General features: G+C 42.1%; 1 protein-coding gene across 1 annotated transcript in view; it reads right to left on the bottom strand.

Annotated features, from left to right (window-relative positions):
* LOC144784313 (ankyrin repeat and fibronectin type-III domain-containing protein 1-like) overlaps positions 1-25,299 on the bottom strand; it is a 2,450,348-nt gene that overhangs the window by 1,432,686 nt on the left and 992,363 nt on the right. The gene's annotated exons all lie outside the window — the stretch shown is intronic.

Below are 25,299 nucleotides of genomic sequence, written 5' to 3'. Positions count from 1 at the left end.
GTGAATGCAATTTGGCATAGCCAACATTTCATATATTCTCATGGCAGCCAAGAAGTAATTTTTTGGGTTCATATAATACTATGAACAAACAAATGTGATTCTCAATATAGCCAAAACAGATGGCATTGTGATTGGCTCTAGTGTGTACCATGTAATACTCTCAATTGATACAGTCAGGTTTTCACAATTAACTCACTCAGCTACATGTAAAGTTGTAGTTGGAAAAACATTATATCTTCAAGGTACCAAAATTTGTCATTAAATGTGTAGGAAATGTGGTATTAAAGCTAACGTGATCACATTGACACCAGTGAAACCTGTGTTGGCACTTGACCAACAATCCCTGTTATTCTGGACATCGTACTTTGCCTCTGTCAATCTTAAATAGTAAACATGAGCAATGTACTAATTTAAATATGTGCAGTGTATTAGTGAATGCACAGTTCTGTTATTGTAATAAACTATTCATCACCAGTCACCCTCACCACCTCTTTTTGTAAACATTCTATTACCAATAACTCATTTTCTTCCATGCCTCCATGTTCCTATCTACATGGGCCCAGACTTACAAAGGTTTTGTGTCAGGTTTGCATTACCTTTTTAAGGCAGACCTGACACAAAATTCTGCTAGAAATGTATAAACCAATGCAAAGGGCAATTTGTGAGGGTTTGTAACTAAAAAGTAATGCAGCACAGTGCAATGTGTTATCTTGCGTTACTTTGCATCAAGGAGGCATTCCTTGGGTGGTGGATCGGCGTTCCCATACATCCAACTATGAATTTTGACGCAAAATCCATATCTTGAAAGACTTGTAGACATGGATTTTTGTCAAATTCCTGCACCTACCTGAGGCTGGTGTAACAAGGAGAAATATATGTATTTCTCACTGCTTATTCCCCTTTGCACGTGGGCTGCAGAATGCAACACAGACTGCCTTGTGCTATAGTGCCATGGCTGCACAAAGTATACCAGCGCATGGAGATACCTAAACTGGGTTATTTGTTTGCAGATATAGTGCAGTTCTCCTCTCTCCACATTGCAAATGCAGCACAGCAACTTTGCTTGCGCTGTACTGAGTGAACTCTTAGTAGTCAATCTCTACATGAGTGGCGTAGAAAAAGCACTAGGACCCCTAATGCAAACAAGGCTATTGCAGCCCTACTCCTAGTTTGATAGTTAAAAAGCAGCTATTATTTTGGGTGAAGATAACCCCTCACACCCCTGGGCCCAGGTGTCACTGCACCTGCCGTAGTATTGATAGCTATGCACTCTCTGTGTACTGGTTGAAATGGCTCCTCCATAAATAAATACATGCCTGCTAATTGACAGAAGCATAGTGGAGTAAAAACCAAGGATGTGATGTTGATGAGCAGAAACATGTATGATGCTTATTGACACTGCCCACGGTGAAGGTCATGGTATCACTGTTCCCTGAAGCAGTAATATACACTGAACTTGTGAACGCCTAGGACAAAGCTATTTTAGGCAGTCTGGCGGCCGACAAATACTACATAGGAGCGACATCACACTTTTTTTACTGCCCCCTCATTTACTGAGGTGTCAGAACAAATTTGGCATTACACTGCCTGTTACTGTATATAGCATTAATAGCAAAGCGCTTCAAAGTGTATTCGAAATTAGTTTGTTTTAGGATTTATAGAAATACTTAATCTCAACAGCATTTATTGGGGTACATGTAGTTTCACTGTATGGCAGAATGTTATTATAAATAGACACATACTGTACTAAAAAACCCACAAACTTATTGGTTGGCTGCAATAAACATAATGTAGGGAGCCTGGCATGAGACTGACATTCCTGTGGTAAAGGCATCACTGTTAAAGGGCTCTCTTTCTTCTGGCGCTGTCGGGAGGCGAAAATATTAGAACATATTTAGCTGTCAATTTGCTCTCTCTCTCTCGCTCGCGCTCTCTCTCTCTCTCCTGTTGGATTCATTGGATAACAGCGCTCTCTAGTGGAAGTAAGGCAAATTGCTTCATGATTGTGTTGCACTCAAACAATCCGGTCAAACAAATGCGTCGTGACGCCAAACGCAAGAAACAACACATCAAAGACAAACTCCTGTTTTCCCATACTACATCTGAATGTGAACTGAAACGGTGTGCTGCTATATATATATATATATATATATATATATATATATATATATATATATATATATATATATATACAGATTTTAAAGAAAAGTCTTTAAAAATTACACAATGCCCTTTAAAAAAAAATCGGCTATCTTTGAATTGTCTAACACAGTTTGCAATTATTAGCACTTTATAAAGGCTGGAGTGAATCAACTATTTCAGATAGCACAAGGCACTTTAAATCTGCCTTATACATCTACATTGTGCAATAATGACTTATTATGTACTATGCACTTCATGAATGCTTTCTATATATAAAATAGGTCTTAGAAATGAGGACAATGCACTTTGAGACCATCAAGATCGGCTATCTTTATATCACATAATAGAGTATATAATCGCTAGCATTTTATAGAGATTTGAGCCAACCATTTTTAAGATAGCACAAGGCACTTTAAATTTAGCTTAAATGTATACATTGTGCAATATTGACTTTTCTGACTGGGCAATATGCATTATATGATTGATATCAAACTAGCACTTTAATAGGACGTCATGCACTTCAAAGTTACCTTATAGCTTCGCTTGAATAAGAAAAATTGTCAGCTGGAATTGAAAGTTTCTTAATGACTGCCTTTGTAGAGCACTTTGTATATAAACTATATTTGGTATCTTAAAAAAGCATCACACACTTTATGCTTTCCACATAGCTTTAATAGAATTCAGATGAATGTTCAAATTTTGCGAATAGAACTCTCCTACTTGATTGGATTTGTATAACATTTTACTTTATTGAAAAGGATCAAGTTTTGATTATACTGCCTGCATATAATAGATTTCTTACTCTTTTGAAAATGAAAAAATGTAATGTACTACATTCATTGGACATTGTTATGAAAATGTAAAACATGTAGGCAGACTGATTTAAGATTTGGTTGTTTCACAATTATTTCCTTGTCTTTTCTTTAAAAAATATTCGGGATCCATTAGGAGATATTTAAAATGGAGAACTTGGTGCGTTTAAATCTGTGGCTTGGCACTTTAGATATACTTGTATATGCAAAAATAGGTTGTGTCTCGTTTTGTAAATAACGTTTTGTTGAGATGTAGTTTTGAGCACTTGTTCCTTTAAATGGGCACACTACACACACATCTCCATGGCCCTATTGAAGGCTACGGCTGAAACGCGTAGGAGATTTTACGCTGCTGCCGTACTTGGTGAGATTAATAAAAAAACCTGTTCCAGGAAACTGTTTGGAGGTGCTGTGTCTTGTTACTGAGCGACAAATGGATATGATGTTCGAAATGTGTTCTTCAAACAGACTGATAATGTATGTGTGTGTATATCTATACTACTATTATGAAGAGAGAACTTGCACCTTTTGGCCAGGTAAACTCGGGAACCACAGCGCCAATCCACACACCCAATACATTGTTGGAATCCTCAGGGTGTGTAGATGGACATAGGCGACATTAAATTAAAAAAAAACGTAAATTAAAAAATTAAATTTTGTAAACAAAGTAGTCCCCTAAAACAAGCGCCGGCCGCGACGTAGCGCTGACCGCGACCTAGACGTAATGACGATATGCGGGGAGGAGCGGTGACGTGCGGCGAGGAGTGGCGGTGGAGTCTGGAGTGGGCGGCGGCTCAGGTAAGGCAAAGAGCAGCGAGGAGTGGCGGTGAAGTCCGTTGCGGGCGGCTCAGGTAAGGCAAAGGCAGGCTGGAGGCGGGCGGCGGGAGGCGGGCGGGAGGTTCGAGGCGCGAGGCGGGAGGCGGGAGGCGGGCTGGGCAATGTCGGGGCTGGAAGCGGGAGGCGGGCTGGGCAATGTCGGGGCTGGAGGCGGGAGGCGGGCTGGGCAATGTCGGGGCGGGCGGCGGGGGGGCGGCGGCGAGGCGGGAGGCGGGAGGGATGCGGTCTGGGCAATGTCGGTGCGGGCGGGAGTGCACAGAGCCTTAAAATGCTGCCCCCAGCCCCCTTCTGCCCCGGGCAACGCCGGGGCGGGCTGCTAGTATATATATATATATATATTTCTTTAGATGTCGTAAAATGTTAAAAGATTTTAAATAATCTACATTAGAATTCATTTTTAGAATAACATATGATGACATGATTATTCAAGATATAAGGAATATATTTGGTATATTTTGGATATTTTATGATGTTAAGATATACAGATTACTACATTTTCGCTCAGTCCTAAATGTCTGCTGTGAGAACTGTGGGGATTGAGAGAGAATCTATTGGGAGGTTCTCTTTCTATCTCAACCAGCAATGAAATGGTGGGATATGACGTGTATATAATCACGATCAACATTATATACATTGACATTGACAAAAACCAGTATGGCCAAAACGCGTTTGTCTGCCGATGGGAGCAGAATAAAGTAATTTGAATATCTTGGAGTGTGTGCGCCACGCTTTGTCCTACTTTGCATTTGGAGGAATATATATATACATACATATATATATATATATTCACTGAAAAAACCATAGGTTTCACACCAGTTATAGTTAGCTGGAAATTTTACTGACATAAAACCATTGAAATTCCCACGTTATAGTTAGTTGGACTCACTATAACTTGCGCGACTGCAATGCACTGCTGATGACGTCACATATTACATCACTCATGACATGGTCAGTGACATCACTCATGACATCACTGATGACACCATCCAGTGAATGTGTGTCTTTCTGAAAAATAAATATGTTTTATATATGTATATTTAAAGGTCGATGGAAGAATAAATGTTTAAATAAGTGTCTAAATGGATGTTTTTTTATAAAAAATTGATTGGTTAACTGGCTTATTAAGTGTATCTTAGTGAATACATATATTAGCGAGTAATGTTTAAATATTTAAATATATGTATCAGTGTTTCACTTTGTGTATCAGTGGCTGCATGGGTTGGTGAGTAGCTACATGTGTGTGTATATGGGTTATTAGATGTTTTTTTTAGTATCAGTATGAGTGTCTGTATGGTTTGGTGGGGGTATTACTTAGCACATAGATGCATCAATGACTGACTCACTGTTTGTATGTGTTTTGAAGACAGCATATGTGCAGGACTGTATGGGTGGATAAGTGTGTATATGTGTGTGTTAGTGAGTGAATGACTGTCTCACTAGTGTCTTTATCAGTAACTACATATGTTTTAATCTAGTATATGTGAGTATTGATGTATATAAGTGAGTATATAGGAGAGTGAGAGATTGTAAGAGTTCCTGCTTAAATAAGTATGTGTTTCTATAAGTGATTGTTTAAGAGTAAGTATGTGTAAGTTTCCTTAGAAGTAAGGTGGTAGTGTGGGTATGTGTATATAGATGGTGGAATTAATGAATTGGTTGTTGTAACTGGTATGGGTATCTCCATTTTTTGAAAAATTTAGTTTCTATTTTTGAATATGTGTTTCAATGGTTACATTACACTGAAAGGAGGTCTGTCACTCTGTCACAAGGATGGTGTCATCAGTGATGTCATGAGTGATGTCACTGACCATGTCATGAGTGATGTAATATGTGACGTCATCAGCAGTGCATTGCAGTCGCGCAAGTTATAGTGAGTCCAACTAACTATAACGTGGGAATTTCAATGGTTTTATGTCAGTAAAATTTCCAGCTAACTATAACTGGTGTGAAACCTATGGTTTTTTTCAGTGAATTTGATAGTTTTTTTAAATGCTAATTCCTAACTATAACTGGTGTGAAACCTATGGTTTTTTCAGTGAATTTCAAAGGTTTTTTAATAGCAAATTTCTATAGCTATGAAATATAATATTTTTTATAATGAATCCTATATCGTATATTTATGTAATACTATTTTCTTTATGTATAATGTTCATGTTTTTTTTTTTTTGCCTTGGAGTGCTCCCGGTGCGCGTACCGGTGAGCGCACCGGTAAGCGCAGTCTTCCGGCGCGCCCCGGTGCGCGTACCGGTGAGCGTCCCGTTAGCGCCATTGCCGCGGACGAAACATCATCGTGACGTATCGCGTAGTCGCGCGATGCGTCTTATGACGCATGGCGTAAGCGAACCCGGAAGCGCCCGAGCGCATACGATCGCGCTACGTAAGCGCCCCGGGGCGCGTAGCATAAGCGCATCGGGTCATGTGACCTGAAAATAACACTTTTCATTGGTTCAGAACAGTTTTTTTTCCAAATGATGAAAGCCCCCACCTTTTTTCCTCATTCTCACTTTGTACTTTGACTGAGGAAGACCTGTTTCTAGTAAGTGAGAAATGGCTACAGTAGCAGCAGCAGCAGGAGCATCTCAACCACCACTACCACCACCACAAGGACCACCACAACACCACAGTGGTGGTGAACAAGAAGAGGAGGAGGAGGAGGAGGAGAGGCAGTTCCTGCCTGAAGAAAATACCCCCTATAAACCGAAGGAGCACATTGTGTGGGAGTTTTTTAAAATCCCAAGTGGACTAAAGAAAGTCAATACGCCAAAAGTGACATGTTTGATCTGTGGCACTGTACTTTCCAGGGGGAACCCTGCAAAAAAGTATTCATTTGGCAACAATACTATGATTCGCCATATGCAACGCAGGCACCCCAACAACTATGCTGCGGCAGAGGTCAGAGAGCTGACCAGAAACCTTCCCCAATCTTCTCCCAGCACCTCCAAAAGCAAACAACCCACTCCATCGGGTCCAGAGACAAGGGAGATGGTCCCAAATATCCAACCCCAGTTTGGAGATTTCAAAATAGTTTGTATATTTTGCGGGACTACAATTTGCTATGGAGAGCAAAGTATCTAATTGATCAACCGTGCTGGAGACAACCACAACTGCAGAAAGAAACCTTAATTTTATCCTGATTTTTTTTGCTCCAGTTGAGCCGTTTACAATTCCCTGTTTTTTGTTTGTCCCCATAAAAATTACAAAAAAAATATAAAATTGTTCATAAAAGCCAAAGTAAAAAATGTTAAAAAAAACAATAAAAAAATATAAAACAAAAAGAATAAAAAAAACAGTTCTTTTTAGAACTACCTCCAATTTATAAAAAAATGCTACATTTTTAACTCTGTCATTCTTTTTTTCTCCAGGGTACGCTCCCCGGTACGCGTAACGGGCGCTCCCCCCGTGAAAATCGAAAAAAAAAAAAGGTTTTTTCCCCGTGGGGCCCTTTTATGGCCCCCACATCAAACCTAGGGGGTCAGGGGGGTCTACCCTGCCCCCTTTTGGTCATTTCCCCCTTTGTTTTTGCCACCTCTTGTGTCTCGACCCTACCGAGACACAAGATGGCGGCCGCTCCGGACTGTTTGGAATGTTGACGGACACCCGAGAGCCAATCAGCTCTCCGCTCGCCAACTCGCGTAGCGCGCTGGTGCGCGCCCCGGTGCGTGTATCGGGGTGCGCCTCTAGATATATATATATGTTTTAACCTAAATTACTCAAAATCCACTGGAGCACATATCTTGAGACATAGCAAAGGCACATCGGGCTACCAGTCCCTACAATTTTGCCAAGTTTGGTGGAAATCCATTCAGCCGTTTGGGCTAAAAGTGAGTCCAACCGCCCTATGGAAATTAACATAGGGAAAACACGTTTTGGGACCCCCTTTTATTTCGGCTCCCGCTTGACAAATCCCCCCCAAAGTTTCAGGGAAGGAGTGGAGCGGAGCTGGCCATTTTCTTGGAGAAATTCAGCCAATTCCGTCCATTAACGCCAAAGTTATTCCCAATAGAATGTTGCGGATTTCCTATGGAAACTAGGTCCTAACTATAACTACCTACTGGCGACCACCAGTAGGTAGTATATATATATATATATATATATATATATATATATATATATATATATATATATATATATATACACACACACATATATATACATATACATATATAGTCTGTTGTCGAGTTTTATTCGAATTTAGCCTTGTTTCTAAGGTTTGTGTGCACTTTATTCACTGCATTTCACTTCAAATTACGTCGTAAAAAATGGACGCATCATGTGACCAATCTCCCACGAGGAGCGAAACGCGTCATGGAGTGCACTAGTCCCAGTGATTTTATGCCGAATTTCAAATAAATTCTTCACTGCTTACCACGACTACTGGTGTGGTGGTCATTCATTGTGCAGAGTAGCCAGTACGAGGTCCGTGCCTGTTTGTTGCCATTCCAGAGATTGGGGTGGACAGGTTTCTTTCTATATATATGCAGTGGGGTTATCTTTTAGCCCCAGTTACGCTTGCTTAGCGATGGGGTGGTGGGAATATGAGAGAGCATGGAACATAAGCAATGCTACATATACCAGGCAAATAGTGAAATGGATGAAATTTTAGATGATCTCCTCATCATCTGGAATGGAAGCAAAGAAGAATTCCAGGAATACTTTAACATCTTGAACACCAGTACACCGAATTTGAAGTTCACCTGTGAAATGAGCAATGAAAAAGCAATCTTTCTAGATGTGGAGATCTATGTAAAAAACAACAGCTTAGAAACAACTTTACATAGAAAGAAAACAGCAACAAATACCACATTGGAAGCAACAAGTTTCCACCTACCATCCCTGATAACAAATATACCTTATGGAGAGTTCTTAAGGTTACGACAAATTTGTAGTGAGGAGGAGGAGTGGACAAAGAACAGTGCCACAACAATAAAACGTTTCAGAGAAAGGCAATATGGAAAAACAGCAATAAATAAATGCTGGAACAAGGCAAATCAAAAAACCAGGTAGGAATGCCTAACTGCAAAAAATGATCAGCCAGAAAGCAAAGAGGAACCCATCAGGCTTATCTTGGATTATAGCCAGGAATCTAGACAGATTGTGAATGTTATCAAGAAAAACTGAAAAAGTTTGCAGCTTGACACTTCCATCGGAGAAAAAATGGGGCCCCACCTGGTAATAACGTATCGGAGAGCGAAAAACATAAAGGACTGTCTGGTTCACAGTCATTTCAAAGCAAAATCTCCTAAAAACACATGGCTCAAAACAAAAGGCTTCATAAAATGCCACAACTGCAAAGTGTGTGAAATTTCCAAACCAACAGCAGAAGTGGCGATGGCAAACAATAAGATCTGGCAGATAAGAGAACTAATTACATGCAAAAGCCAATACACAATATATGTGATCGAATATCCGTGTATGATGAAATATGTGGGAAGCACCATATGTGAATTAATAAAACGCATATTGGAACATGTGCGCGCAACTAAAAACAAAGACAGAAACAACGCGGTTGCGAAGCACATGGAAAGCCACCATAATGCAAACTGGAAAGCTTTGAAATTCTACGGGATAGAAACCATCCCATTAAACGAAAGAGGTGGAAATCATCTGAAAAAATTGCGCCAGAGGGAATCACGACACATCCTAAATGTGAGAACAATGACTCCGTATGGACTGAATCAGTCAGAAGAACTGTATATACATTTGTAAATATTTGTGTATAGCTTCTCTATTCAGTGACACTGCAAGTACGATAAAACTGACAGAGAACCCAATTGAAGTTGAGGACCCAAAATAAGATAAATGTATATTAAGATGTGTAATGGGCCCACCAGAGGGCAGCACAAACGTCTAATTCGCGCAAGTATTGGGTAACATACTCATAATAATGTTGTAAAATGGACGCATAGCCCTCATAGGTGGCAAATATTTGAAGTATGGTTTTGACTTGTCAAAATTATGAAAAGCAACCCGTTGATGAGGGTGTGTAAAATGTCAGCAAGAGGGCATACATTTGCACTAGTTGTGAGGTATAGAACATACCAAAAAAATGCTATTGGTCCCACTGGAGGGAGGAGGATACACTAAACTGAATATTTTATGTTTGTTGTCTGGTAAATATAGGCAATGTATATAATTAATGGGTCAGAATATAAATCAAAAAAGGAACTTAGTCATGAAGAAGTATATAAAAGTACACAGCTGTGTTTTTTGTAAATATGTATGGATTGTAAATAAGGAAATACAACTCCCAGAATTCAATGTCGAGAAACCGAGAGAAACAGGAAATGATGTAATAGTATTTCCTGTTTTGTGAATGTTTAAAAAACAATCGTACACGAGTAGTGATTAGCCGTGAACAAGGTATTAAGAGATACCGGAACGCGTGGGCTTTGCTTTTTGCTTTATGCTGTGTTCGGCTATGAGAACGAATCTTGGAAAATAAAATCATCGTGATATAATTTCTGCTGGTGTGCGGCCCTGTTACTTCCGTTGTGGAGGTTTTTGTGGATATATATATATATATATATATATATATATATTGACGCTCAAAAACCTCCTGGTTACACAGGAAGAATGCAGCACTCGCAGTCCAAGAGTCAAGCAAAAACTTTAATCAAGGGGAACAGGTAAGCACAGACGCGTTTCGGCGTGAGCCTTCGTCAGTGTGTCACTAGTCAGTATCATGTGTCCCATTAAAATAAACAAAGTCTTGAGTACTGACATTGACATAAGCATAGGACTACACCTCCCTGTGGCCACTATGGGCGCCATATTGGAAGGGTGTTTTATCCAAGTAGGGAACTTATCTAATACAAACGTGACTGTTCTCACGTTAGAAAATAAAGCCGTGGATCGGCTAGTGTCCTATGTTATTAGGTACAATGCCATATTCACAAGTGTATTTACAAACAAACAGTGCAAAATCTCAGCAAAAGTCATTAGACACATTAAAAGAATGCTGTTACCCTTCGTGTAGAGATCATTCACATTTCAATATTCGAATTCAGCATGAACAATGAGAGCTGTTATTCTATGGAATGCTGGACAGAAGGGTACTCCTACAGATTAGTAGGTCAGCAAAAAAGAAATCAATACAAAGTGTATATACACACAAAGGGAAAGCAGAAACACAAAGACAGAAAAGGCACCATCTGGTGGGTATGTAAGTTGATAGTAGTGCTAGTCAGAGAAAACCTCACACAATAGGTCATGATTTACATTAACTATTCCTATGCATGTATATACATGGATTGCTATCTACATATCTACACATTTACATATTTCCACACCTATGGTAACCTAACACCATCTTCAGATGAATATCACAGTTATTATTTTACTTAGAAAAGAAATTTGAAATCAACATTCAAAGTTTCAAACTATCACAGAATTCAGAAATTCGATAGTCTCGGTCGGGAACAGAACCAGGATTTAGGTAAAAATTGTAAAGCATCATAGAAAACATATTAGGAAAGCATTTTCAAACAATGCGTTCATTACAATGTGCCTCTTGTTGTTGGACTTACAACTAATGTACCAGACTTTCCAAACGGAGGTGAATTAACTCCTACTCCTACACTCTCACTTCCCCAGGTGGTATGCTAATTCCTCCCCGCTATTGAGTCCCCCCGGATGTTTCGTGGAAAGATCTATGATGTATCTGGACTCAAGTCTGCGGAGTCTCCTGAGTCTGTCTCCTCCTCTTACGTTAGATGGAACAATATCCAATCCAAAGAATCGGAGTAGATTGCGATCTTTGCTGTGTTCTTCCGCAAAGTGCCGGGCAACCGGATATGAGGTGTCTACTTTCTCGATTGCCCGTTGATGCTCCAGGATCCTCAGTTTGAGTTCCTTAATAGTACTGCCTATGTAGCGTAAGCCACAGGGGCAGACTAGACAGTAAACCACAAACTGGGAGCTACATGTAATAAAGTGCTTGATAGGCACTTTCTTACCGGTGTCAGGTATGTCAAAAGATAGTACCCGTTTGCTGCCACTACAAGCCTTGCAGTGGCCGCAAGGATAGAAGCCCGCCATCTGCTTCAGGGAATTAGTTTTGGGTGTCAGTTTCTCTAGATGACTGGAAACCAACATGTCACTGAGTGACCTGGCCCTGCTGAAAGTAATTAACGGATGAGCGGGTAGGTCATCTGCAAGTATGTTGTCTGTTTGCAAGATGTGCCAATTTTTATTCAGCATAGTTTACAAATCCATAGCTCCCCTAGAGTATGGAGTTATGAGTCTGAATTTACCATTTTTCTTGTTCGATTTTCTGTTCCTCCCCATTACAGGATCGTTAGTTGCCAAGAGTTCAGATCTTTTCATCTTCCTCACTTTTTTTAGGGTATTTTTGAGTAAGGTGTTACCATACCCCCTCATGGAAAATCTACTGACACATTCTGATGCGGCCGCCTCAAAATCAGAATCCTTAGAGCAGTTCCTGCGGATTCTTAATAGCTCTCCGTAGGGAATGCTGTTCTTGAGTTGGGTGGGATGGCTACTGCTGGCAAAAAGAGTTGAGTTGCCAGCAGTGTCCTTTCTGTGCAGTGTTGTATGCATCAAGTTGTTCTCAATGTACACCTCCAGGTCTAGGTACTCCGCTCTCACCGGACTAACCGGGCCTGAGAAGTGCAGACTGAGATCATTGTTGTTAAGAATTTTAATAAATTCTTTTGCTGAATCCATACCTCCATCCCAAACAATAAACAAATCGTCAATGTAACGATACCAACATTTTACATGCCCTCTGTCTGTGCCTGCTGTGCAGCTCCTGGGCACCTGCCCCTCCCACCAGCCAACGAAAAGGTTCGCATAGCTGGGAGCGAAGCAGGTACCCATCGCCGTCCCTGATGTTTGTATATACAGCTGGTCCTCGAAGAGGAATATGTTGTTGGTTAAGCAGAATTCTGTGAACTCCAGGATCATTTCATTGTGGCATGCGTATTTCATTTGCCGTTGGCCCAGAGCATGCTTAATGGCTTCGAGACCCTGCCTATGGTCTATTCGTGTGTAAAGGCTAGTAATGTCTAAGACCATTAGCAGGTATCCAGAGTCCCATGTTAATTGCTGGATCTTGGTCAGGAAGTCTTTCGTGTCCCTTATATAAGATTTCAACTTGATTACTAAGGGAAACAGAGTATTATCCACGAAGCGTGACATGTTCTCGGTCAGGCTGCCAATAGATGAAATTATTGGGCGGCCTGGAGGGTTTTCCATGTCTTTGTGAAGTTTGGGGATGTGGTAAAAAGTTGGTAGCATGGGGGTGTGGTTCCTGAGAAAGAGATTTTCGTCCTTCCCGAGCATATTGTGGTTGTACCATTTTTGTACTAGAGCATCATATCTAGTAATGCTCGTTTGATATACGGCATTCGTGCACTTCTTGTAGAATTTTGTATCCGCAAGTTGCCTCAAAGCTTCAGTTCTGTATAGGTCTCTACTAATAAGAACTACGTTGCCCCCCTTGTCCGAGGGCTTGATCACTATGGTTTCATTGTTGATCAGGCCCTTCAAAGCTTGGCGTTGACATTCAGTGATGTTATTTATTGAAATTGGCGGTTGCAATTTTCTGTAAGTAGTCAGGTCTCTTTTCATGGCCTCTGTAAAGACATCTATCGCGTCCCAGGATGTTTGGGGTACAAAAGTCGATGCAGGTTTGAAAGAGCTTTCCTCTCTTTCTTGTTCGACCCCTTGGAGGACAGCCCGCTGTGCGATAGTTAGGTGTTCCAGTTGTTGGTCGGAATGCTGATCCAGTCGTAAATCCTCCAATGCCTCGATCGCTGGCAAGTCTCTAGCGCTAAGTATATCCATCTCATTCATTTTAGAGCCCTTCTTGATGTTTTTCAGATGTGGGCGCAGCTTAAAGTGTTTATGAAGCTTCAGCTTCCTTGTGAATCGAAACAAGTCGATCCTTGTTTGGGTATACTCGAGGTCATTTGTGGGACAGAAAGTGAGACCCAGACTTAAAACTTCCAATTCTGCTTCCGTCAATTGTTTAGATGTTAAGTTCACTACAGTTAAGCTGGCTTGGTCGATGTTATTCTCAGGATTCACAGTTACTGCTTTTAGTTGTTGGTCATCTGACGGCTCGTCCATCGGGAGGTCCTTGTACTTCCTCCTTTTCCCGCCGCCTGCCCTCCTCGTCCTCCTCCTCTTGTTGATGTTGCTGCTACAGGTACATCTGCATCTACACCTGTGTTTGCATCCACATCTGGTGGTTTGTTTTTTCCGCCCCTTAGCCAGGTACTCTTGATTATCTCGTACTCCTCCTGAAAAGGGGTCTTCTTTGGTAGGGCTTCTTGTACATTGTGTACAGCATCCTGTGAATCCAAAACATTCTGCCTCCGTTGTTCATCTCCTGACTCGTTCTCAGTTAGGTCTGATTCCGACGTGGCAGGTATATATATATTTATAAATACAGCCAACCAGTCCTGAACCACAGCACATAGAATACTGCTTTCCCAGGTACAGACCACAATGCGCGAGAAGTTGTAAATATAAAGTGCTTTATTCCTCCATAGTCTCCAGCATGACGAGTTTCAGCTGCGTCACTGCAGCCTTGTTCACATGACCATCCGAAACCAATGGATGTGTTTAAATAGTGTGAATGCCCGTTCGAGCACGTTACCCGACGCATAGAGCTAAAAGACATACTAAATGTGAGGCCAGCATAATGACTGTATTATGATCATGCAAAGTTGCATCTTATGTAAATATAAATAAGCTGAATACTTATATATGCAAACCACAACATATTAAAACATAAATAGCATACTCTATTCATGTCAATTATCCTGTCAACTAATACAACAGAGTGTTGCCGGCTTCCTACACTACGTCCCCTTTTCTCATATTGCGTCCAACGTAAACCTTGCTCACAAGATTAAAGTGCTAGTGCTAATGAATTCAATTAAGTGCAATAAATGGTGCGAAGTGTAAACAGTCTTGGATAAAAAGATATTAAAATACATATCAGATTTCCAAGGTAAAATTCATATATAATATACAAATTTCATTTTTTTTTTTTTTTGGTCCTCATTTTCGCCCTTGGTTACCAAATAGAAGCGCACGGAGAGAGACATACTGTCACAGATAAACTGGTAGGGGTACAAACCTATCTATAAGGTATCACCTCCCAGTATTGCCTCAATACTCCAAAAGCACCACCTTAGGATTATATACAAAATTCTTAAAAGTGATGTATAAAAAAAGTGGCAATAGCGGATGCAGTGTTGAAATGTTACATTCCCAGGCACTGAAGGCATTGTGCAAATTGTCATAAAGTGCAAGTGCTGAATTCTAAACATAATCTTAATTGAGTATACGTTAGTATTCAGTTTTCTCTTGGTCTTAATACCAGACCCAATAATATATGGTATATATTTATATATCTCAAAGCTCCAAAGTACCCAACCTACAAGGAGCAGTCGAGCGGAAACATGCTCCTTTATGATATACAATCCATCAGCACATTGATAACTTTAAGCAGTTCAATTTACCATGGATGCCTGACACGTTTCGAAGTGTCCCCACTTCTCTTCAGAGGCTTTGGCAATTGAAGGTACATAGGACACCCCCCTCATCATTTAAATGCTCCAATGCATGCCCTGGATGGGACGCTCTGCAGTGACTAGCAGAGCATTATGGGCCTTGTAGTGTCCCTTGCCTAGGCTTTAACGGCGGTTGAGCTGCTCATGGAATCGGTGTGCTGGATGTGCGCATACCATTAAAGGCTTGATGCTTGTGGCTACTGTCTGAGTGCTCCTTGTACGTTCGGTACGCTTCGAGCTTTGATATATATATATCATGCAAATTCACGCCATGCAGCATATGCCACATATAAAAGCTGTTTTTTTTTTTAATTTCGCTCTCTGAATAGAGATGACAGAATTAGCAAGTAGATATAATTTAGGTCCTCAATTTACTAGTCAATAAGGAAAATTGCTATGATAAATATTGTGTTGCCAAATAAACCTTTTGAAACAATAGAAAGTATCCATAGCGTACAAACAGATAGTGACAGCAAAGACAGTGTGCAACAGGCAGGTGGGGCCACTTGCCGACTGGGCACATTGCCCTTTCTGTGCCAGAGTGCACACTTAAGTGTGTGCATCAGGTATTGGTGGGTGCTTCATATCTTATCACCACATATGCACTATTCACACTGCAAGTTTTAACTTGTGTCTGTACTGTAAAAACAACATTAGTGAATGGTGAACCAGCTGTTTGAATCGCCTGATGCCTTTCACTACAGGCTGCGATCCAGCCTCACTTTTAAAGGGGTTGAGGGATCCCCTTGCAAGCGGGTATTGTGGGTGATTGCATCCTCTTTTAGGGAGATGCCTGGGGCTGATTTGCATATAGCTGTGTCTGAACTGGGGTGGTGAAGTGAGCTAAAGATTGATGACGGATTCAACCCAGATATGTGACTGAGGGTGAGTGTCTGAAAAGTTTCAGTGCTCCGCCCACCATCTCCTTGTGTTTGCTTTGTTCGCCCTAAGTTGGTAGGGTATGCCCAGACGTGGGTCCCTTGCTCACTTTGTCACTGGATTCAAACTAGCCTGACTGATGAGGGCTGTAGGCCTGAAACCGATCCCAGGATGCTTGTTTCCTGTCCAGGGTAGACATAGCATGGCTATCGATTGACTAGTATCAATCGTGAAAATGACAAAACCGGAGGGGGTCTTGCCATTATTTTAAAATCACATTTTAACTTAACAGTTAAGAGACTAACGAACCTAGGGCTTATTGAAGCTATGTACTTTACAATTTCAGACTCCACAAGGATTATCTCAGCAGGTATTTCAGTATATAACCCACCTACTGCGTCTCCTTCCTCACTTACCACCCTGTTGCATTTAATAGCTGATCTCTCCTTAAAACACACTTACTTCACTGTGCTAGGAGATTTCAACTTACATGTTGATAATCCTTCCTGCACACAAGCTTCATGTTTGATTGATTTTATGTGTGGATTAACCTTGCCCCAACTAATTAAGGGCCCCACACACTTAGCGGGTCATACTCTTGACCTAATTTTCACCAACCATCCCGGTATCACTTCCCTTCCAGCAATACCCCTTACTTGGTCTGACCATTTTCTCCTTCCCTTTGAAATTATCATGCCCACTGCTCCGCCCGCTTTCTCTCGAAATAGAGAGAATGGTCGAAAATGGTTTAAAGTCACTTGTGATACAATTGATCCCTGTTTTTCTTATCTGTTTGACTCTTGTACAGATCTCAATGAGGAAGTAGTTAGATACAATACTGCTATCATTGACGCTCTAGATGTTATCGCCCCTCTCGCCCCGATTGCATCTGCTAGATCTCGACCATCTGCGCCTTGGTTCTCTCCCTCTCTGCGGGAGGAAAAGAGCCGTTGTAAGCAGCTTGAGCGCATTTGGCGCCGGACCTATGACGTTGAGTCCAAAACTATCTACAAAGCTGCTTTGAATAAATTCCAAAAATTAAAGCGAGCTACGATGAGAGGATACTTTGCACAGCTTATTCATGAAGCTGAGAATTCCACCAACGCCCTATTTAAGATAGTGAAGGATTTTGTTCATCCCTCTGCCATGAAGACCCAGAGTGCCCCCAGTCAGACCCTATGTAACGGGCTCTCTGATTTTTTTCAGGACAAAATTTTGAAGCTATCCTCTTCATTTGATCCTGCCTTGTCCCCTTTGCCAACTGTTGAGTCAGATCTTCAGCTATCCTCATTGAATTCTTTTGAAGAGCTTACGTCAGAGACCGCCACTGAGCTACTTGTTCAAGTTAGCTCAGGATCACCGTTGGATCCAGTCCCCGCCAAGGTAATGGGCAATCTTGCACCGGTTCTCATTACTCCCCTTCTCTCTCTTTGGAACACTTCTTTAAATCTGGGTCAATTCCCTACAGTATGGAAACAGGCCTTACTGGTGCCCATTTTAAAAAAAGCGGATGCTGATCCTTTACAATTCAGCAGCTATCGCCCAATATCCCTCCTGCCCAAACCTGCTAAAATCCTGGAGAAGGTGGTGCAGAGACAATTGGCCCACTATCTTGAAACAAACCACCTGTTGCATGACTCCCAGTCGGGTTTTAGAGCTGGTTTCAGTACAGAGACTGCTTTATTGGAAGTATCTGAGACAATACGTGAGTGTGCGGACAGAGGTGAGGAGGCCATGTTGGTCCTCCTCGACCTGTCCGCCGCTTTTGATACTGTGTCTCACAACATTTTATTAGACCGCTTACAGCAGCTGGGAATCGGAGGCACTGTACTTACCTGGATAAGATCGTTCCTTACGGGGCGGTCGCAGAGAGTACTCCTTCGGCCTTTTCAATCAGAGGATAAACCTCTCCTGTGTGGAGTGCCTCAGGGTTCTGCCCTGAGCCCTCTCCTATTCAATGTCTATCTAGGCCCGCTTGCTAGGGTGGTTGAAGCATGGGGGGTCAGAGTGGTCTCCTATGCTGATGATACTCAGCTTGTGTTTTCGTTTAGAGACCACTCTGACTCCCATTTCTCAAACTTGCGCAACTGCCTTAGCAACATCTGTTCCTGGATGGCCTCTAACCACCTGGTTTGGAACACGGACAAAACGGAGGTCTTGTTTTTTAATCAAAAAACTACTCTTTCTGCGACTCTCTGGTGGCCTACTATTTTGAACCACCCCCCGACCCCTGTTCAGTCGGCCCGTAATCTGGGCTTTCAATTTGATAATGCCATGTCTCACAAGGCCCAGATCAATAAGGTTACATCTGCTTGTTTTGGCAAACTACGCATGATCAAGAAGATCTTTCCGTACCTTCCTTTGGATTCACGTAAAACTATTGTCCATGCTCTGATTACGTCACACCTTGACTATTCAAATAGTCTATACGCCGGCGCCCCCTTGTACCTTATTGAAAGGTTACAAGTAGTTCAAAATGCAGCGGCTAGACTAATCGGAAATATCCCTCTTCGTCATTCTGTAACAGCGTATCGGAAAGAACTACATTGGCTACCTATCTCCTGCCGTATACAGTTCAAAGTTTTGACCCTTGCCTTCCGTGCCATTAATGACTCGGGCCCGGTCTATTTGAGAAAAAGACTCGAACTATCTTTATCATCTAGATCTTTGAGATCCAACAGCTTGCGTCTCCTAGTGGTACCAAGATTCCGCCGCTCCAGGTGTGGGGGAAGAACGTTTGGAGGAGTTGCTGCCAAGCTCTGGAACACTCTTCCTCTAGATCTAAGGTTCTGTGAGTCGGAACAAGTGTTCCGTCGCAAACTCAAGACTTGGCTGTTCACTACTGCTTAATATAGTTCTTTTAATGACCAGTAATCTCTAGCGCCGGGACACCCCCTTCTGGGGGTAGCCGTGCGCTTTACAAGCTTCTTAAATAATAATAATAATAATAATAATAATAATAATAATTCGGGCTGGACTCTTCACATGAGGCACAGGATCAAGACTGATTTGCACATAGCTGTGTCTGAACTGGGGTGGTGAAGTGAGCTAAGGAATGATGATGGATTCAATCCAGATCTGTGACTGGGGGTGAGTGTCTGAAAAGCTTCAGCGCTCCTTCCATCATCTCCTTGTGCTTGCTTTATTCGTCCTAAGTTAGCAGGGTATGCCCTCACTTTGGCACTGGATTCATGCTAGCCTGGCTGATGAGGGCTGTGAGCCCAAAACCGGTCCCAGGATGCTTGTTTCTGGTCTAGGGAAAGACATAGCTTGGCAGTTCAGGTTGAACTGTTCCCATGAGGCACAGGGTCAAGACTGATTTGCATGTTGCTGTGTCTGAACTGGGGTGGCGAAGTGAGCTAAAGAACGATGATGGATTCAACTCAGATCTGTGACTGGGGGTGAGTGTCTGAAAAGTTTCAGCGCTCCCCCCATTATCTCTTTGTGTTTGCTCAGGGCCAACTTAAGCACAGCTTTAGAAACAAATTTCAGAAAAATGCCCCAATAGGAGTACACCAATCACAAACAGCTAATTTTCTGAGTAAAGCTCTAATTTTTACAAAACCAAAATCCTACGAGCAACCACAACTCCGAGGAGGGTCCAGGATTTGCAAATCATTTATTTAAAAAAAATGCCTTCACCCACCCTATATGGGCCGTGGGTAAAGGTAGGCTAACTCTGCCACCTTATGCCTTTGTTCTATTTATTTTTTAGATTTTAGTGCTCAGTGCACCATGTTGGGTATTGCCAGTTGCAAGATAAAACAAAAAAAATGTGCCAGCCAATGGATAGGACCCTTTACCCAGCACACTTTTACTCTGCATGCGATTACGCCACAGTTTTTACACCGCAAAATCTTTTATAAAGCAGGGCTTTACAACGCAATCCATTACAACGCATTCCCCATTACAACTCAATTTACTATTCCAACTCCATCTTTAAGATACTTTGGGGAATGCGTTGTATTAGTTTGCGGTGTAAAGCCCTGCATTGTAAAAGATTTTGAAGTGTAAAAAATGTGGGGTAATGGAATGCCTTGTAATGAATGCGGGATGAAGGATGTTTCCTCCAGCCAGCCAGTCAATATGTGGCGAACTGTGCCATAATTCCTATGGGAGAAATTTCTCCTTCTTCCATGGTATGCCATTATTTTTTTACTGGATTTATGGAATCTTTTGTGGATTTACAAACCTGCAAAGATTTGTGGAGCAACAGTCCAGATATTCTATCAAATGTAACTTCTACAAGTCCAGACTGGAACACTTTTAAAAGCTAGTTTCTCAAAATCCATTTGACAGAATTACACAAAATCACCCAAAGGAACTACTTTTAGTAAAGTTCAACTTTCATGCCAAGTTTGCTGCAATTCTCCTTAGCTGTTTTTCAGTGTAGAGGGGCAAAGGATCTAAAGAAAGGTCCATCACTCAAATAATCTTTATTCGATCAATTACCATATGATCATAAAAGACGTACATGATTTAAAACACTCCCAATTTAATATAAAACTTTCTAAAGAAAGGTAAAATGGGAAGTGTCACTTTTGGGACCCCAACTTTTTCCCCCCACTTGATAAATCGGCACAATACTTTCTATAAAGAAACCCTTTTGGAAGTCTCTTTTGCAGGTTCTCCGAATAGCGTAAAAAGTCATTAAGAACAATAAAAACATGACTTTTCCTATTAAACTCTGACCAAAGCATAACAAAAGAATCGCTATTGTTCGATTTCTAATACATTTATAGATCTAGATGCCCTGACTATTTATATATCAAGTACTAAAATGGGAAGTTAGGAATGTTAAATCTATACTTAAATATATTTACTCGCCGTCCCAGGATTGTATGAGTCAAATTTTTGGCTCTCATATTTTTCTAACACAATATTTTTCTCCAAGATATTCTGATTTACAACCACTGTTAAATGCAGTTATATTGAGAGGCAAACTACTAGTTATGCAGCAGAAATGCTAAGCTATAAACGCAATTTCATACAATCAGAAATAATTAGAAAGGAGGCATAGAAATACATAGAGAATGCAGTTAATTGGGGTCAAGGTCCAGTGAGGTAAATGATGAGTGTAGTGACATATTTTTAATTTCATGGAGTAGCACAGGGAAAGAATAAGACAGAAACATTGCCGCAATGTTCTACTCCATGGAGTGAGGCAGACTGGAGGAGGCGCCTGAGACTGCTTATTTCATACAGTGACAGAGTAGACTAGAGGGGTGCAAGAGTGAAATGATATTCCTGATAAGAAGTTATAATATGATTACAGCACACATATGAAGTATGGCTGAACTGCTCCTTGAAATGATCAATGATGGAAGCAGTCATACACCCCACGCCAAACACACCCACACACGCCCTAGCACATTCGTGCCCATCCCCACATGCACACACACACACACAGAGAAGCATAGTCAGACCCTCCAGAATATCGCAATTTCGCGATTCACGAAAAAATTGCGAAATCGGCCGACTAGCGCGATGGCCGCGATATTTACTATTATCGCCGCGATATTTGCCAAAAAGTGTCTGCAAAACAAACAATGCCTGTTAATTGGCTGTGCGCGCCCACGTCACTACGTGCCGCCGTCCAGCCGTCCAATACCTGCTTCCTCCTGACCCATTTCTCCAGCATGTTGAGTTTTGCTAATAAACGTTTTCACAACCCCCGCTTTGGCAAAGCCCACCGCTTCGATGCTATCACGTCCTCTCTGCACTAGAGTTCCAGCGCATGTATCCAACTGTGATCCTCTGCAGGCGGGCCTGTATGTCCATATTAGCGCGCCCAGGCCAGGCTTCATTTATCAAATACCGGAAAGACCTCTGCACGGCTGGCTTTGACACGCACGCAGAAGGCATGAGCGCCTCGGCCTGCTGGGTCCATCCTTGGGGCCACGTGTCTCTTCGGCCATTGAACAGGCCTTTTCCGGCCTCCCAGGTGCTCTGTGGAAGCGCAGGGTCATTAATCACCGGATAAAGGCCCAGCACTTCGCAGAGCTTCCATTCCTAATTCGTAGGTGGGGATCTGTAGAATGACCTGTCGGGGGAGACTGTAAAAGTTCAACGTCCGCAGTGAGGTCAAATCCATCCTCTCACCTGCTTTTGGGAGAGCACTTTCTTACAGGTGGTCCCAGAGGAATGCAAGACACATGGTCCCCCGAATGAATGACGTTTTTATAGGGTTAAGTTTCCAGCCGTGGCTCCGGGCAGTAAATCAGAAATCTCTCACTTTTAAATCTTTTAAAACTTTTAAAGATCTTGGAAAGATTGGCACACTCCCAGCTGTCGAAATACATTGAAACCAATGGTCTCCTCCACGATTCCCAGCATGGATTTAGATCGGGCCATAGCACCGAGTCGGCCCTTATTGGAAGGGCAGACTCGGTGAGATGGACGCTTGATCAAGGATCGAGGGCGGTGTTGGTGCTGCTAGATTTATCTGCAGCATTCGACACCGTCTCTCACAAAATCCTGCTGGACAGACTGGAGGACCTCGGGCTGGGCGGCGCTGTCCTGAATTGGTTTTCATCCTACCTTTTGGGCCGCACGCAACAGGTCTTCACACCCCCTTTCTCCTCTTTGGCAAGACCGCTCAAATGGGGAGTCCCACAGGGCTCTTCTCTGAGCCCGCTTCTTTTTAACGTGTATTTCACCCCTTTAGCCAAGTTGATTGCACAAACAGGGATCAAATCTACTTCTTACGCTGATTACATCCAGCTTCTTTTCACTTTCGACTCCCACTCCCCCTCTGCTTTTGATCCTTTGAAATCCTGTCTCAGGGGTATCTCGAGCTGGATGGATACCAACTCCCTTCGGCTTAACGCCGGAAAAACTGAGATTCTTTTTTTTAATACACCATCCCCCCTGGACTCCAGGATATGGTGGCCAGAAGACTTGTGCCTGGCCCCCATCCCTAAAGATTCGTTGAGAAATCTCGGAGTCCGCTGGGACACCCAACTTAGTTTCAAAAATCAGGTGCAAACAGTAGCAACCTCCTGTTTCGCCAAGATTAGAACCATAAAACGCCTCATCAACTACTTGCCGGCAGACTGCCGTAAGACTGTGATCCAGGCCCTGATCATATCCCATCTTGATTACTCCAATGCCCTCTACCTTGGTATCACAGCGGGCCTCTGCCACAAACTCCAGACGGTCCAAAATGCTGCCGCCCGGCTGGTTGAGAGAATCCCGGCCAGACACCATATTACTCCTCACCTTCGTAAGCTACACTGGCTGCCCTTGGCAAAAAGATGTGTGTTCAAAGCCATGGTACTGGCCTTTCGAGCTTCAAAGGGCAAGGGATCGGCACACCTTAAAAACACCCTTCGTCCCTACGCCAACTCCAGGACTCTTCGGTCCAATTCCCTACATCTCCTGGATACCCCTCGCTTTAAACGATCTCGGGCAGGTGGCAAAACCTTTGAGGTTTGTGCCTCCCAGTGCTGGAACAAACTCCCTTTAGCCCTACGCACCTGTCAGACAGAATCAGTCTTCCGTAGATCCCTGAAAACACACCTATTTCCATCTTAAACCTGGATATCTGCCCCTCTGCCCCTCTGACCTGCCCTCTTGTTTTCAGAGTTTCAGCGCCGGGACGCCCCATTGGGGCCGCTGCGCGCTCTATAAAATTCTCAAATAAATAAATAAAGGCAATAACGTGGGAGTACTAAAACATGTACTTGGCCGTTTTATCTGCTGTGGTAAGAGATGGTGCGCAGCAGTGTCTCTCTTCCGCTGTTACAATAAGTTATGTTTGTAACACGTAAAACAATCTTCCTAGCTCATCATGTCACTGGGTTTACTTTCATGGATTGTGAAACCACAGTCGGTTAAGAGGTAGGCGAGAGAAGCAAAAACGTCTTCATCCTCTGTGTCCTGGATCAAAATACAAAATACAACATCTTTAAAACATTTCAAGAATATACTTGTTTCCCCTTCAACCTAGGATGCTACACCTGCCACTGACTATAGTTGTCAGTTATACTACATAAATATAATACCCTCAGATATGTTTTTCCAGATTTACCAGTGCTCGGTCAGTTATTCATTTTTCTTTCCAGAGGACCCTGATAGGTAAACATCATGCTTTGTCAAATGCTCTGTCTGTGTTTCAAAGGCACTAGGCCATTTCTGGTACTTTGCTGCAGTTTCAAGATATTCCTAGAGTTTCTAATTGCTCAAATTGGGGTAATTTAAGATATTTATCTGTTTCCCGAGACTTCATTGCTTTATTTTGTTTAGGAGAAAGTGTCACTCATAGTCATTGAATGTCACTCATATTTACAGTGAATTTATGAAAATGGCACACATAAGCAATCTGAAACCCTGGTGGTTATGTACACTGCAGCAGCGCTTCATAACTGCTGGGGATATTTTAAGGCCCCTTTAAGACCATTGGGTTTCAGAAAAGAGGATAGTTTTTTTTAATGAATTTCCTTGTCTTTGTCCACTCACAAAGTGTCACTTAAATTGCCACACTTGATTCGCTGCATTATTTTCTAGTAAAGCGCTCTAGCAGAAAAGCAGGTCTTCCTCTATGGGTCATAGTTGTATTATCAATATACATTCAATGTTAAAAAGGGTGTTAGAAATGACTGTTTTTTATAACGGACGGATCCAGGAGGCAGCGGTGCCCCGGCAGGGCTGCACACATGGGTGCTAGAAAATCCCAGGGAGAAATACGGCCCCCTCTCAAGAGGTACAGATTGAAGCTGTGCTTCCGTAGAGCCGCAGACACTTTAACCATGCCAGTTTCACAGTGGAATACCCTGTTAAATCAGTTTACATTGATTTAAGGCTGAAAAGGAATGATTACGAGTAAAATAAGGTGCCGCAATAATGCAGCTAAATTTTCACTTTTGTGCCGCTAAATTTAAATTTTTGTGCCGCTAAATTTGCAAATCTATGCCGCAATATCCTGGGGGGTCTGCATAGTGACCTATTCTGAAAGCAAAGGTAGGTAAAAGAGTATTCCTGCAGAACTCTTTTTTGTACTCTAGCATGCCTCTGTGAACTGGCCTCAAAACATCTAAAATGGAAATAAAATGCAAATAATCAGGGAGTATTTATACACAATC

This window comes from Lissotriton helveticus, chromosome 10 (genome assembly GCF_964261635.1).
Source record: "Lissotriton helveticus chromosome 10, aLisHel1.1, whole genome shotgun sequence".
NCBI classification, from domain to species: domain Eukaryota; kingdom Metazoa; phylum Chordata; class Amphibia; order Caudata; family Salamandridae; genus Lissotriton; species Lissotriton helveticus.
Note: the sequence above shows the minus strand (reverse complement) of the source record. Positions and strands in the feature narration are given on the sequence as shown.